Consider the following 10,721-nt stretch of genomic DNA (forward strand, 5'->3'; position numbering starts at 1 on the left):
CACTCGAGGTGATCATAGTGTGCCTACTGTTATACTAGAAGCAGTTGTTTCACAGGACCTCTGGTTTTGGCATGCATTTTTTGGTATGGCAGGGTCAAACAACGACCTGAATGTGCTTGGAGTATCTCTGTTATTTAACGACATTTTGCAGGGTAAAGCACCAAACATGTCATACGAATATAATTGTGGATATTACCTTGGTGCTGGGATATATCCAAAGTACGCTACATTTGTCAAATCATACACATATCCGACCAATGAAAAACGAAAATTGTTCAAGGTAGCACATGAATCTGCAAGGAAAGATGTGGAGCGGGCATTCAGAGTCCTCAAACAGAAGTGACACATAATCAAACATCCAGAACGAGCATGGGATAGGGGAAAATTGATGAAGGTGATGAAAACGTGTGTTATTTTACATAACATGATAATAGAAGAAGATGGTAGGGCTATTTGTACATATACTGCTGATAGCTTATTTTATTTCATTATTTTTATTAGTTTATTTTAGATTTTTAGATCTTTTTATTATTATTGCATTGTATTTTATTTATTTTATTTATTATGGATCATATCGGGGACTTTTTATGTTGCATGAGGTATTTTGTAGGGTTTTGGAGCTTGTTGCGGTTATGGTTTAGCTTGGAAATGGGCTTTGTGGGCTTCCGAGGCATTATTAGGTTTTGCGGATCCATTAAAGGAAATTTGGGTTTAAAGGGCTAAGGACTTGGATGAAGTGGGCTTGTGAAGATGGGTCATGGATCTTTATTTTGGGCTTGGAGCATCCATATTTGAAGTTAGAAGATGATTGGTTAGTTTGAATCATGTGGGATATGGAGGGGACCAAGGGAATCTTTGGTAGTGGGATGGTTAGTGGAGGAAAAATGAGCCAATAGCATTCCAGCAACTCTTGCGCGGGTGGAATCTCCGTCGTGCGGGTACCTGCGCAACTGCCCAGTTTTGGGCATTTTGGTTATTTGGCTTGCCATTACCTTGGGGGGTTGGATCTATCAGCTATCACTTTGATTTTACACCATTGGAGACCAGAAGAAGGCGATTTTGGAGCTTGAAACTCATTTCTTTTCATCTTTCCAAGTTATTGGTAGTTTCTTTATGCAATTAGACTTTTGTGATTGTTATTCTATTGCCATGAGTGGCTAATATCTCTATTTTGGTAGACCTTGGCTAAAACCTTTGAATGTTTGTGGGTTTTTGAAGGATTTATGCTTATTTATCATTTATCTTATGTCTATGATTCTAGTTCATAATTCCTATGCTTGTTTAATGATTTGATCATGAGCTTGGTACTTTAATAAGCAATTTTTGGTTTATTTCTTTGGTTTAGCATTGAATCATTGAATTTACTTAGAACAAGGGCTTTATGATGGTAGAAATCATCTCTAGCTTATGAATCATAACTCCTTTATGGATGTGTAAGCATTGACATCCTCTAGGAATTGGGGATTTCTTCATTCTGAAGGCTAATCAACTTCTTTGGTTCAATCGCTTCAATTAGATCTTTGATTTTGATTAAGAAGGCGTGTTGTAGGCTTCCCCAACCTCCATACTACCTATCAGAAATCTTGGCATATCATGCTTCATGATTGCTATAACCAATTTGGGATGAATGATAAGCTTCATATTAAATCCTAATGATAAACACACAAATGTTCATTGTGTTGAATTGCCTTGGTTTACCAATTCTCTCCAATATTTGAGCATTTCATCATCTTGCTTAATTGCAAGTTTTCTAGTTATTCAAGTCTTTTAGTTTTCAAGCAATCATAACACCCCCCCCCTTTTAGTTTAATTGTAGTTAGTTAGTTTATTTACACTAGTTCTTTTAGATTGCATTGGTGATTGAATACAACAATTTCCCCGAGGATCGATCCCCCTTTTTACCGTTTTATTACGTTTTATTTGCAAACAAAGGGTGTAATTTGCTTGGTGGACTTGACATCCCACCAATTTTTGGCGCCGTTGCCGGGGAAATTGATTATTGTTATTTGATTGTTTATGCCTAGGTCTACAAGAACCGGTGAACTACTCTACAATCCAGAAATTGAAAAAGAAGAAAAAAGGTTGAAAAAGTTAGCCAAACAAGCAAAGCAACAACAATTGTTCAAGCTTCTTCCTCATCTCCACTAATCAACATAGAAGATCAAGTTCATACATCAAGTGATACCGACACCGAGCTGAGTTCTCCAATTGTTGGTCATTCATTTGAAGACATTCAGTTTGAAAACTACATAGCCATGAATCACACTCCACCTCACAATCCCAACCCAAACCCAAACAATCAAGATGCCAATACCCCACCCCAACAACCAAGACAACAACAACAAGAAGAACCTCTCATTGATATGCCACCTTGGAATCAAGCCCCTCCTCAAAACCAACCCAATTATCAACCACCACAACCACAAACCCGAAACTTCTATCAAAACAACCAACCTCAAAACAATGATTTTCAAGTTCAACCACCACAAGCACATCAACCAAATCAACCTCATTACCCATAACCTCTAATGTACCAACAACCAATGTATCCCCAATAACAACCTCCTTACAACCAATACCCTAACTACCAACCTTATCCACCACAAATGTATAATCACCAACCATACCCATACCTACCTTACCAACAACATCCCAATTACATCCAACAATATCCCAATAACCCCAATCCACCCAATCCCCCTCAAGAGTTGACACTTAGACAAATGATGGAGATGGATGTTACTCACACACCCATTGTTATTGTTTATCCCGCAAACCGCCGAGGGATTGAATTGAAGTCAAGTTTCATACATCAACTAACCAAGTTCCATGGTTTGGATAGAGAAGATCCTCAAAAGCATTTGAAGTCATTTCATATGATATGTGTTAGCATGTTGCCCGAACATGTGACCTTGGATGATTTCAAGTTAACTGCATTCCCGCTCACCTTGGAAGATAAAGCTAGAGAGTGGTTATTCAACTTACCACCGGGATCTATTCATACATGGGAAGAGTTACTCAAGGGCTTCAATAGCAAGTTCTATCCCACTTCCCGGATATCGAGTCAAAGAAGTGACATTTTGGGGATTTATCAAGGGGAGAATGAGACTTTTCATGATTTTTGGGAGCGATTCAACAATTTGTGTACAAGTTTCCCTCAACACAACATACCCGAACAACTACTTCTTCAACAATTTTATGAGGGTATGAATGAAAAAGATCGGAGGATGATTGATGCTTCAAGCGGTGGTGACATATTCAACAAGACACCTCAAGAGATAAGATCACTTTTTGGAACCATTTCTCAAAATCAACGGAACTTTGGGACTCGCAATGAAATGAAGAGAAATTCTCACAAGTGGTTGGTGAAGTTAGCAACACCCAACACTTGGAATCAAAACTCTTGGATTTGACTAATGTGTTAAGTCAAATGGTGGTGGGAAGTGGTCAACAATTAATGGTGTGTGGTATTTGTGCAATGACAGGGAATTATACGGATAAGTGTCCCTCACTTGGTAGTGAACCGGAGGATGTTAATGCAATGGGAGGATATCAAGGTCAACCAAGACCCATGGGCTTTCAAAAGAACTACAACCCAAATTGGAGGAATAACCCAACCAACCCATACCCACCAAAGCAAAACCCACCACTTGTTATGATGAGACCCCAATTTTCTCAATACCCATCACAAAAACCTCCATATCCCCAAACATCTCATCCCACTCAAAATTACCAACAACCTCCACAACAAGGCCAATCATGTGGTAACCACCAAATGAGCCTTCAAGAACTTATCACTTCTCTTGCTCAAAGCCAAACCCAATTTCAACAAGAGACCAAGAATACTTTCTCCAACATTCAAGCACAAATTGGAGACTTGGCCACCGCTGTCAACAAGATGGAACAAAGGGGTAAACTTCCTTCTCAAACCGAGAAGAACACCAATGTGAGTGCAATAACCTTGCGAAGTGGGAAAGCACTTGGAGAAAGCAACCCTAAAAGAGTTTCAAGAGAATACGAAGATGAAGTTATTATTGTTGAACCTTCGAAAGTTGTAGCTACTCCAAAGGAACTGGTTGTGCCAACCAATGATCAACCCGACTCTTCCAACAAGAACATCAAACCATTGGTCATACCACCACCTTTCCCCTCCCGAATGGCCCCCTTGAAGAAAAGGGAGGAAGATAAAGAATTTCTTGAAACCTTCCGCAAGGTCCAAATCAACATTCCACTATTGGATGCCATAAAGCAAATTTCGCGCTATGCCAAGTTTCTTAAAGATTTGTGCACCAATAAGAGGAAATTTAAGGCGAATGAAAAGATCCAAGTCAATGCATGTAACACACAAAATTTCAAGCCAAATTTGAACTTTTTAAAAGCATTTCAAACCATTTAAATCATTACAACTTTGTTTTCAAAATGTAAAATATCAAAGTTTTCCCAGAAACATAAACACAACATGAGGAGCTGTACGATCATGCCTTCGCCTTGCCGCGATCCCCTGATGTACCTGAAACAATAAACTGAAACTGTAAGCCCGAAAGCTTAGTGAGCTCCCCCAAAATACCGATACACTGCACATAATACATATACAATTAACAGCATATACTGGGTCCACAGCTTTACAGACTGGATTACCCCCTGGGCCAACAGTGTGAGTCTAGATTGCCTTCCGGGCCCACAGCTCTCATCTGGATTGCCACCGAGCCCATAGTACGAGTCTCCCTCAGCTCGTATCTGGAATGCTCCCGGGTTTGTTGGTTACCGTACGGAGCAGTATCACCTCAACCCATCCCACATAATATGTCGACATATAACACAACAAATGCACATACAGATAATCACATAATACTACGGTAGTCGAACAGATCTACCTAACTGGCATAGCAACTAGCATGCAACTCTAACTCATACTCAACATACTACCAACTTCTAGGATATCATATCCAATGGGTTGGCCTTGGTGCCTTAGACCCCTTAGTATAGTGAGGTAACTCACCTCGCAAGTAGCGCCGAAATGCTGTAAATCTCTGACTGTTGTCCCACCAGGAATCCCGAACTATCACATAATCAATACTAAGTTAATACCCATAATACCCTTCTTGACTAAGTGTCCACAACACACATTAAGTCCATTTTCTTTATTGGGCCAAGGCCCAATTACCAAGCCCTTGACTTGAAAGTCCACATATAAAGTCCATAATTGGCCCAATTTACTAAATTGGGCCCAACCTCCTAATTGGGCCTAACCCCATGATCCACTATCACTACCTGGCCCTAAACCCCTTATTTACAAAGTCCAGCAAAGGCCCAAGTCCATTTAGTCCATAAACAGCCCAAAACCCGAAACCCATTTGTCAATGGCCCAACAAAGGACGTACGCGGGGCGTTCTCCTCTGGTACGCGGGGTGTACTCATCCAGACGTTGACCACCATCGGGGTGGTTGACCCAGTATGCTGGGCATACTGGATTTACGCTGGGCGTACTGGACAGTTTGCCAAAACCTTGTTAAGTGTTTAATGGCTTAAGCACTTAAGCCCAAACTTCAGATCCAGAGATCTAACATGCCTAGGATCCATAAAGTCATGACCTTTATCACTTTGGACGTCCATATAAGTCCTTAATGCTTGGTCTAAATCCATTAAGACCTTATTTTTCCATGCATGGGACACATTCAGCTAATGGGACCTCATTTTTATCATTCAAGGTCCCTTCAAGAGTCTGGAAGGACAGCTCATTTGGTCCAAATCACAACATGCACCACCTGATGGCTTTTGGGACAAGAAATGCTTCTAATAAAGTAAAATGATGAGATCTATGCATATATGCATAAAGTTTGGAACTTTATACCTTCTGGAGCTTCTTGAGCACAAGCTAACTTCAGATCCACAAGCTTGATCTTCTTCTCCAACACTTTGATGCAATGCCTTCCTATTAAAACACTCAAGAACACACCAAATAAGCTTAAACACACAAAGGAGAGGCTAGGGTTTGGGGAGAACGAATGTAATCTGTGGAGGCTAAGGTAAGAGAGGTTCTGGTGCTCATAATGTTGCTTATATATGCCCCAAACCCTAAACATTAGGGTTTCATCCTGACGTTAGTACGCCCAGCGTACACAAGTGTACGCCCAACATACTAAGGCGGACCTTTGTACGCTTAGCGTACAATTATGTACGCGCAGCGTACTCCCTCTTGGCCTAAATTTGCAAGTTTGGCCTTTAAACGTATCTTGGCTCTTCATTATCAATCCCAAGGACTATAATCGACAAAGTAATGATAGAAGAGGGTTTGGAAATACCTGTGAAATCTCGAGATGTTACAATTCTCCCCCACTTGACCTAGACTTCGCCCTCGAAGTTTGCTGTGGCAAATAGATCCAGGTAATGTTCCCGCATCTTGGACTCGGGCTCCCACGTCCACTCGGACCCCCTCCGATGCTCCCACTGTACCTTCACCAAAGGTATCTCCTTGTTCCTTAGAACCTTCTTCTTCCTCTCTAGTATAGCCACATGCCTCTCCACGTAATTCAGGCGCTCATCGACCTGAATATCATCCAACGACACCACTGCCTCCTGATCCATAATTCACTTTTGCAATTGCGAAACGTGGAAGGTGTTGTGGATCCGACTAAGCTCCTCTAGTAGCTCTAACCTGTATGCCACCTTGCCAATCCTGGCAATAATCCTGAACGGTCCAATGAAGTGGGGACCCAATTTCCCCCTCTTCCTGAAGCGGATCACACCCTTCCAGGGTGAGACCTTCAGGAGTACCATATCACCCACTTGGAATTCTAACTCATATCGACGTCTGTCGGCGTAACTCTTCTGCCGACTCTGAGCAGTCTGCAGTCGCTGCCTAATCTGATGAATCTTCTCGGTGGTCTGTAAGACTACCTCTGTCCGTCCCATCACCCTGTGTTCGACCTCACCCCAACAAACCGGGGTGCGACATCTCTGCCCATACAACAGCTCGAAAGGCGGGGCGCCAATGATGGAATGATAGATGTTGTTATAGGCGAACTCTGCAAGCGGTAGGTGAGAATCCCAGCTCCTACCGAAGTCAATGACACACGCCCTCAACATGTCCTTGAGGGTCTGAATGGTCCGCTCGCTCTGACCATCTGTCTGCGGATGGAATGTTGTGCTGAAGTGCAATCGCGTGCCTAGTTCCTCGTGGAACTTCTGCCAAAAACGGGAGGTAAATCTAACATCTCGATCGGAAACAATGGAGACCGGAACCCCATGGCGAGCAACGATCTCGCGAACATACATGTCGGCCAACTTCTAGGCCGAAGAACTCTCCCGTATAGCCAGGAAATGGGCACTGTTGGTCAATCGATCAACGATGACCTATATAGCATCAAACCCCTTCGCCGTCCTCGGCAGTTTGGTAATGAAATCCATCGTGATTTGTTCCCATTTCCACATGGGAATCTTTAGGGGTTGCAGCATACCATGCGGCCTCTGATGCTCGGCCTTGACCATCCTACAGGTCAAGCACCTCTTGACGTACCAAGCGATTTCCCGTTTCATACATGGCCACCAATAACTCAACCTCAGGTCTCTGTACATCTTGGTGGCCCCCGGATGAATTGAGAAATGAGACTTATGAGCCTCCTCCATGACTGTCTGTCTGACCCCACCAGACATCGGAACCCATACCCGACCGCATCGGGTCAATAATCCCCGACTATCCTCCACAAACCGGGTGTTCTCACCCCTGATCCTCTCCAGCTTCTAGTTCTCAGGTCGCATGCCCTCAACCTGAGCATCTCTGATCAAACTCACAAGCGGAGAATCCACCGCTATCCTCATACATATCGTTGGGATGGAAGACCCAGCTGACTTGCGGCTCAAGGCGTCCGCCACTACATTCGCTTTACTAGGATGGTAAAGGATCTCGCAATCGTAGTCCTTGACTATGTCCAGCCACCTGCGCTGCCTCATATTCAGGTTTGGCTGATCCATGATGTGTCTCAAGCTCTTGTGATCTGTGTATATGGTACAACGGACCCCGTATAGGTAATGTCTCCATATCTTGAGAGCAAACACCACCGCTCCCAGCTCTAAATCATGAGTAGGATATCTCGTCTCATGCGGCTTCAGCTGCTACGACGCGTAGGCTATCACCCGTCCTCTCTGCATGAGGACCGCCCCCAAGCCTGTGATGGATGCATCACATAACACCACAAAATCCTCAACTCCCTCTGGGAGAGTCAAAACTGGAGCCTCGCACAACCGCTGATGGAGGGTCTCAAATGCCCTCTGCTGCTCAGGGCCCCACCAGAAATCCACCCCCTTCCTCGTCAGACGAGTGAGGGGTACTACAATCTTGGAGAAATCTCGAATAAATCTCCGGTAGTACCCTGCTAATCCCAGAAAACTCCTGATATCCAAGGGAGATCTCGGCACCTCCCACTGTATGACTGCCTCGATTTTGGCTGGATCGACTAGAATCCCCTCCTGGTTAACGAGATGTCCGAGGAATTGGACATCTCGTAACCAAAACTCACTCTTTGAGAACTTAGCATACAACCGTTCTCGTCTCAGAACACCCAATAACTCCCGGAGGTGCTCCTCGTGCTACTCTCGGGTCTTGGAATATACCAAGATATCATCAATAAATACTATGACCGAGCGATCAAGCATCGGTCTGCAGACCCGATTCATCAGGTCCATAAATATTGTTGGCGCGTTGGTGAGCCCAAATGGCATCACCACGAACTCGTAATGACCATAACGAGTCCGAAAACGTGGTCTTCTCCACGTCCTCCTCTCTGACCCGAATCTGATGATACCCCGACCTCAAATCTATCTTGGAGAACCAAGATGCACCTTGTAACTGATCAAAGAGGTCATCTATCCTCGGGAGTGGATAACGGTTCTTCATCGTCAACTTGTTCAACTCCCTATAATCAATGCACATCCGGTGCGAACCATCCTTCTTCCTGACGAAGAGGATCGGTGCTCCCCATGGAGAACTGATAGGTCGAATGAACTGCTTGCCCAGCAGTTCCTGTAGCTGCGATGATAGCTCCTGCATCTCGGGTGGCGCCAACCGGTACGACGCCTTGGTGATATGGGCCGCACCAGGCACCAGGTCGATTCGAAACTCGACCTGCCTTTCTGGGGGTATCCCTGGCAACACATATGCAAACTCCCTGACTACTGGAACCTCTGAAACTTAAATCTGATCCTTAGCTCGCGTATCCACCACATACGCCAAAAAACTCGTACACCCGTGCTGAATATACTGTCGAGCCCTGGCAGCTGAACAGAACCTTGATCCCACTCTGGTGCCCTCGCCGTATACCATCAGTTCTCCCCTACTTGGGGTTCGAACTACCACCCGCTGGCCCTCACAATCTATCATAGCACCGAATCGGCTAAGCCAATCCATCCCCACAATCACACACACTTCCCCCATAGGAATAGGAATCAAGTCTATCGGGAAGGATACTCCGAAGATATCCAACTCGCATCCTCGGTAGACCGAAGAAGCAGAAACTCCATGTTCGTTGGCGATGGAGACTCGCAACAGACACTTTAGCTCGCCTACTGGCACACTGAACTCCCTACTAAAAGCCTGAGATACAAAAGACCGACTCACACCCGAGTCAAATAAAACCAATGCAGGCAAGGATTTTACTAAAAATGTACCTAAACATAGGCACAACGGATAAGCATAACACATATATAATAATAAATGAGATAAAGGATAGAAACATACCAGCAACCACATCCGGTGCTGCCCTGGCCTCCTCTGCCGTAAGCTGGAAGGCACACCCCTGAGCCTGCAGCAATAGTGCATGCTAACCATACATAACGCTGGACCCTATAGACTTTCGAATATCTGACCCTACCCTAAGCCCCATCAATAAGAACAGAACATAAGGCCAAATCAAACATTATCTGGCTATAAGATCTTAATTATGTACAACCGTGATACATACACAAGTAACTATAGTAATGATGTCAAATTCATATAAGAAAACCCTAGGCTAGAAGGCATCATGTAATCACGCAATTCTATCATGCAATCCATGAAGATCCCTAGCCTAGTACTAGCATGTTGTTCTAACATATCACAATATGAAATAATCGTATGGTATTTTGGAGTCTACTTACTGGCTCCGGCTGATCGTACACCCTACATCCTCCTTTAGCTTACAATTATGTACGCGCAATGTACTCCCTCTTGGCCCAAATTTGCAAGTTTGGCCCTTAAACTTATCTTGGCTCTTCATTCTCAATCCCAAGGACTATAATTGACAAAGTAATTATAGAAAAGGGTTTGGAAATACCTGCAAAATCTAGGGATGTTACAATGTAAATGTGTCCACGGTCATCCAAAAGAAGTTACCACCCAAATGCAAGGACCCGGGAATGTTTGCTATGATAGGTTTTACACAAAAGAACATTCCTATGTGCTCATACAAAACCCTAAAGCTTGGATCTAGGCTTCTCTATTGTACATGCAATTCATCCAAGACTTGAAAACCCTAATCTAGCATATATTGAAATCGAAAACTACAATAAACTAGTTTACATGATACCTTTCAATGTTTGTAAGAATCCTTTGATCTTCAAGAAGCTTAGTGTCACAAGTGTAACACCTCTAATGGCTCACAAACACCACAAGCAAGAGAATGATGTAGAGGAGAGAGGATGAGAGGCAAAAGTCGGCTCCAAGCTTCCAAGGGATCAAGTGGTCGATT

Source organism: Lactuca virosa, chromosome 8 (assembly GCF_052849685.1).
Source record: "Lactuca virosa cultivar CGN04683 chromosome 8, Lactuca_virosa_CGN04683_v6, whole genome shotgun sequence".
NCBI classification, from domain to species: domain Eukaryota; kingdom Viridiplantae; phylum Streptophyta; class Magnoliopsida; order Asterales; family Asteraceae; genus Lactuca; species Lactuca virosa.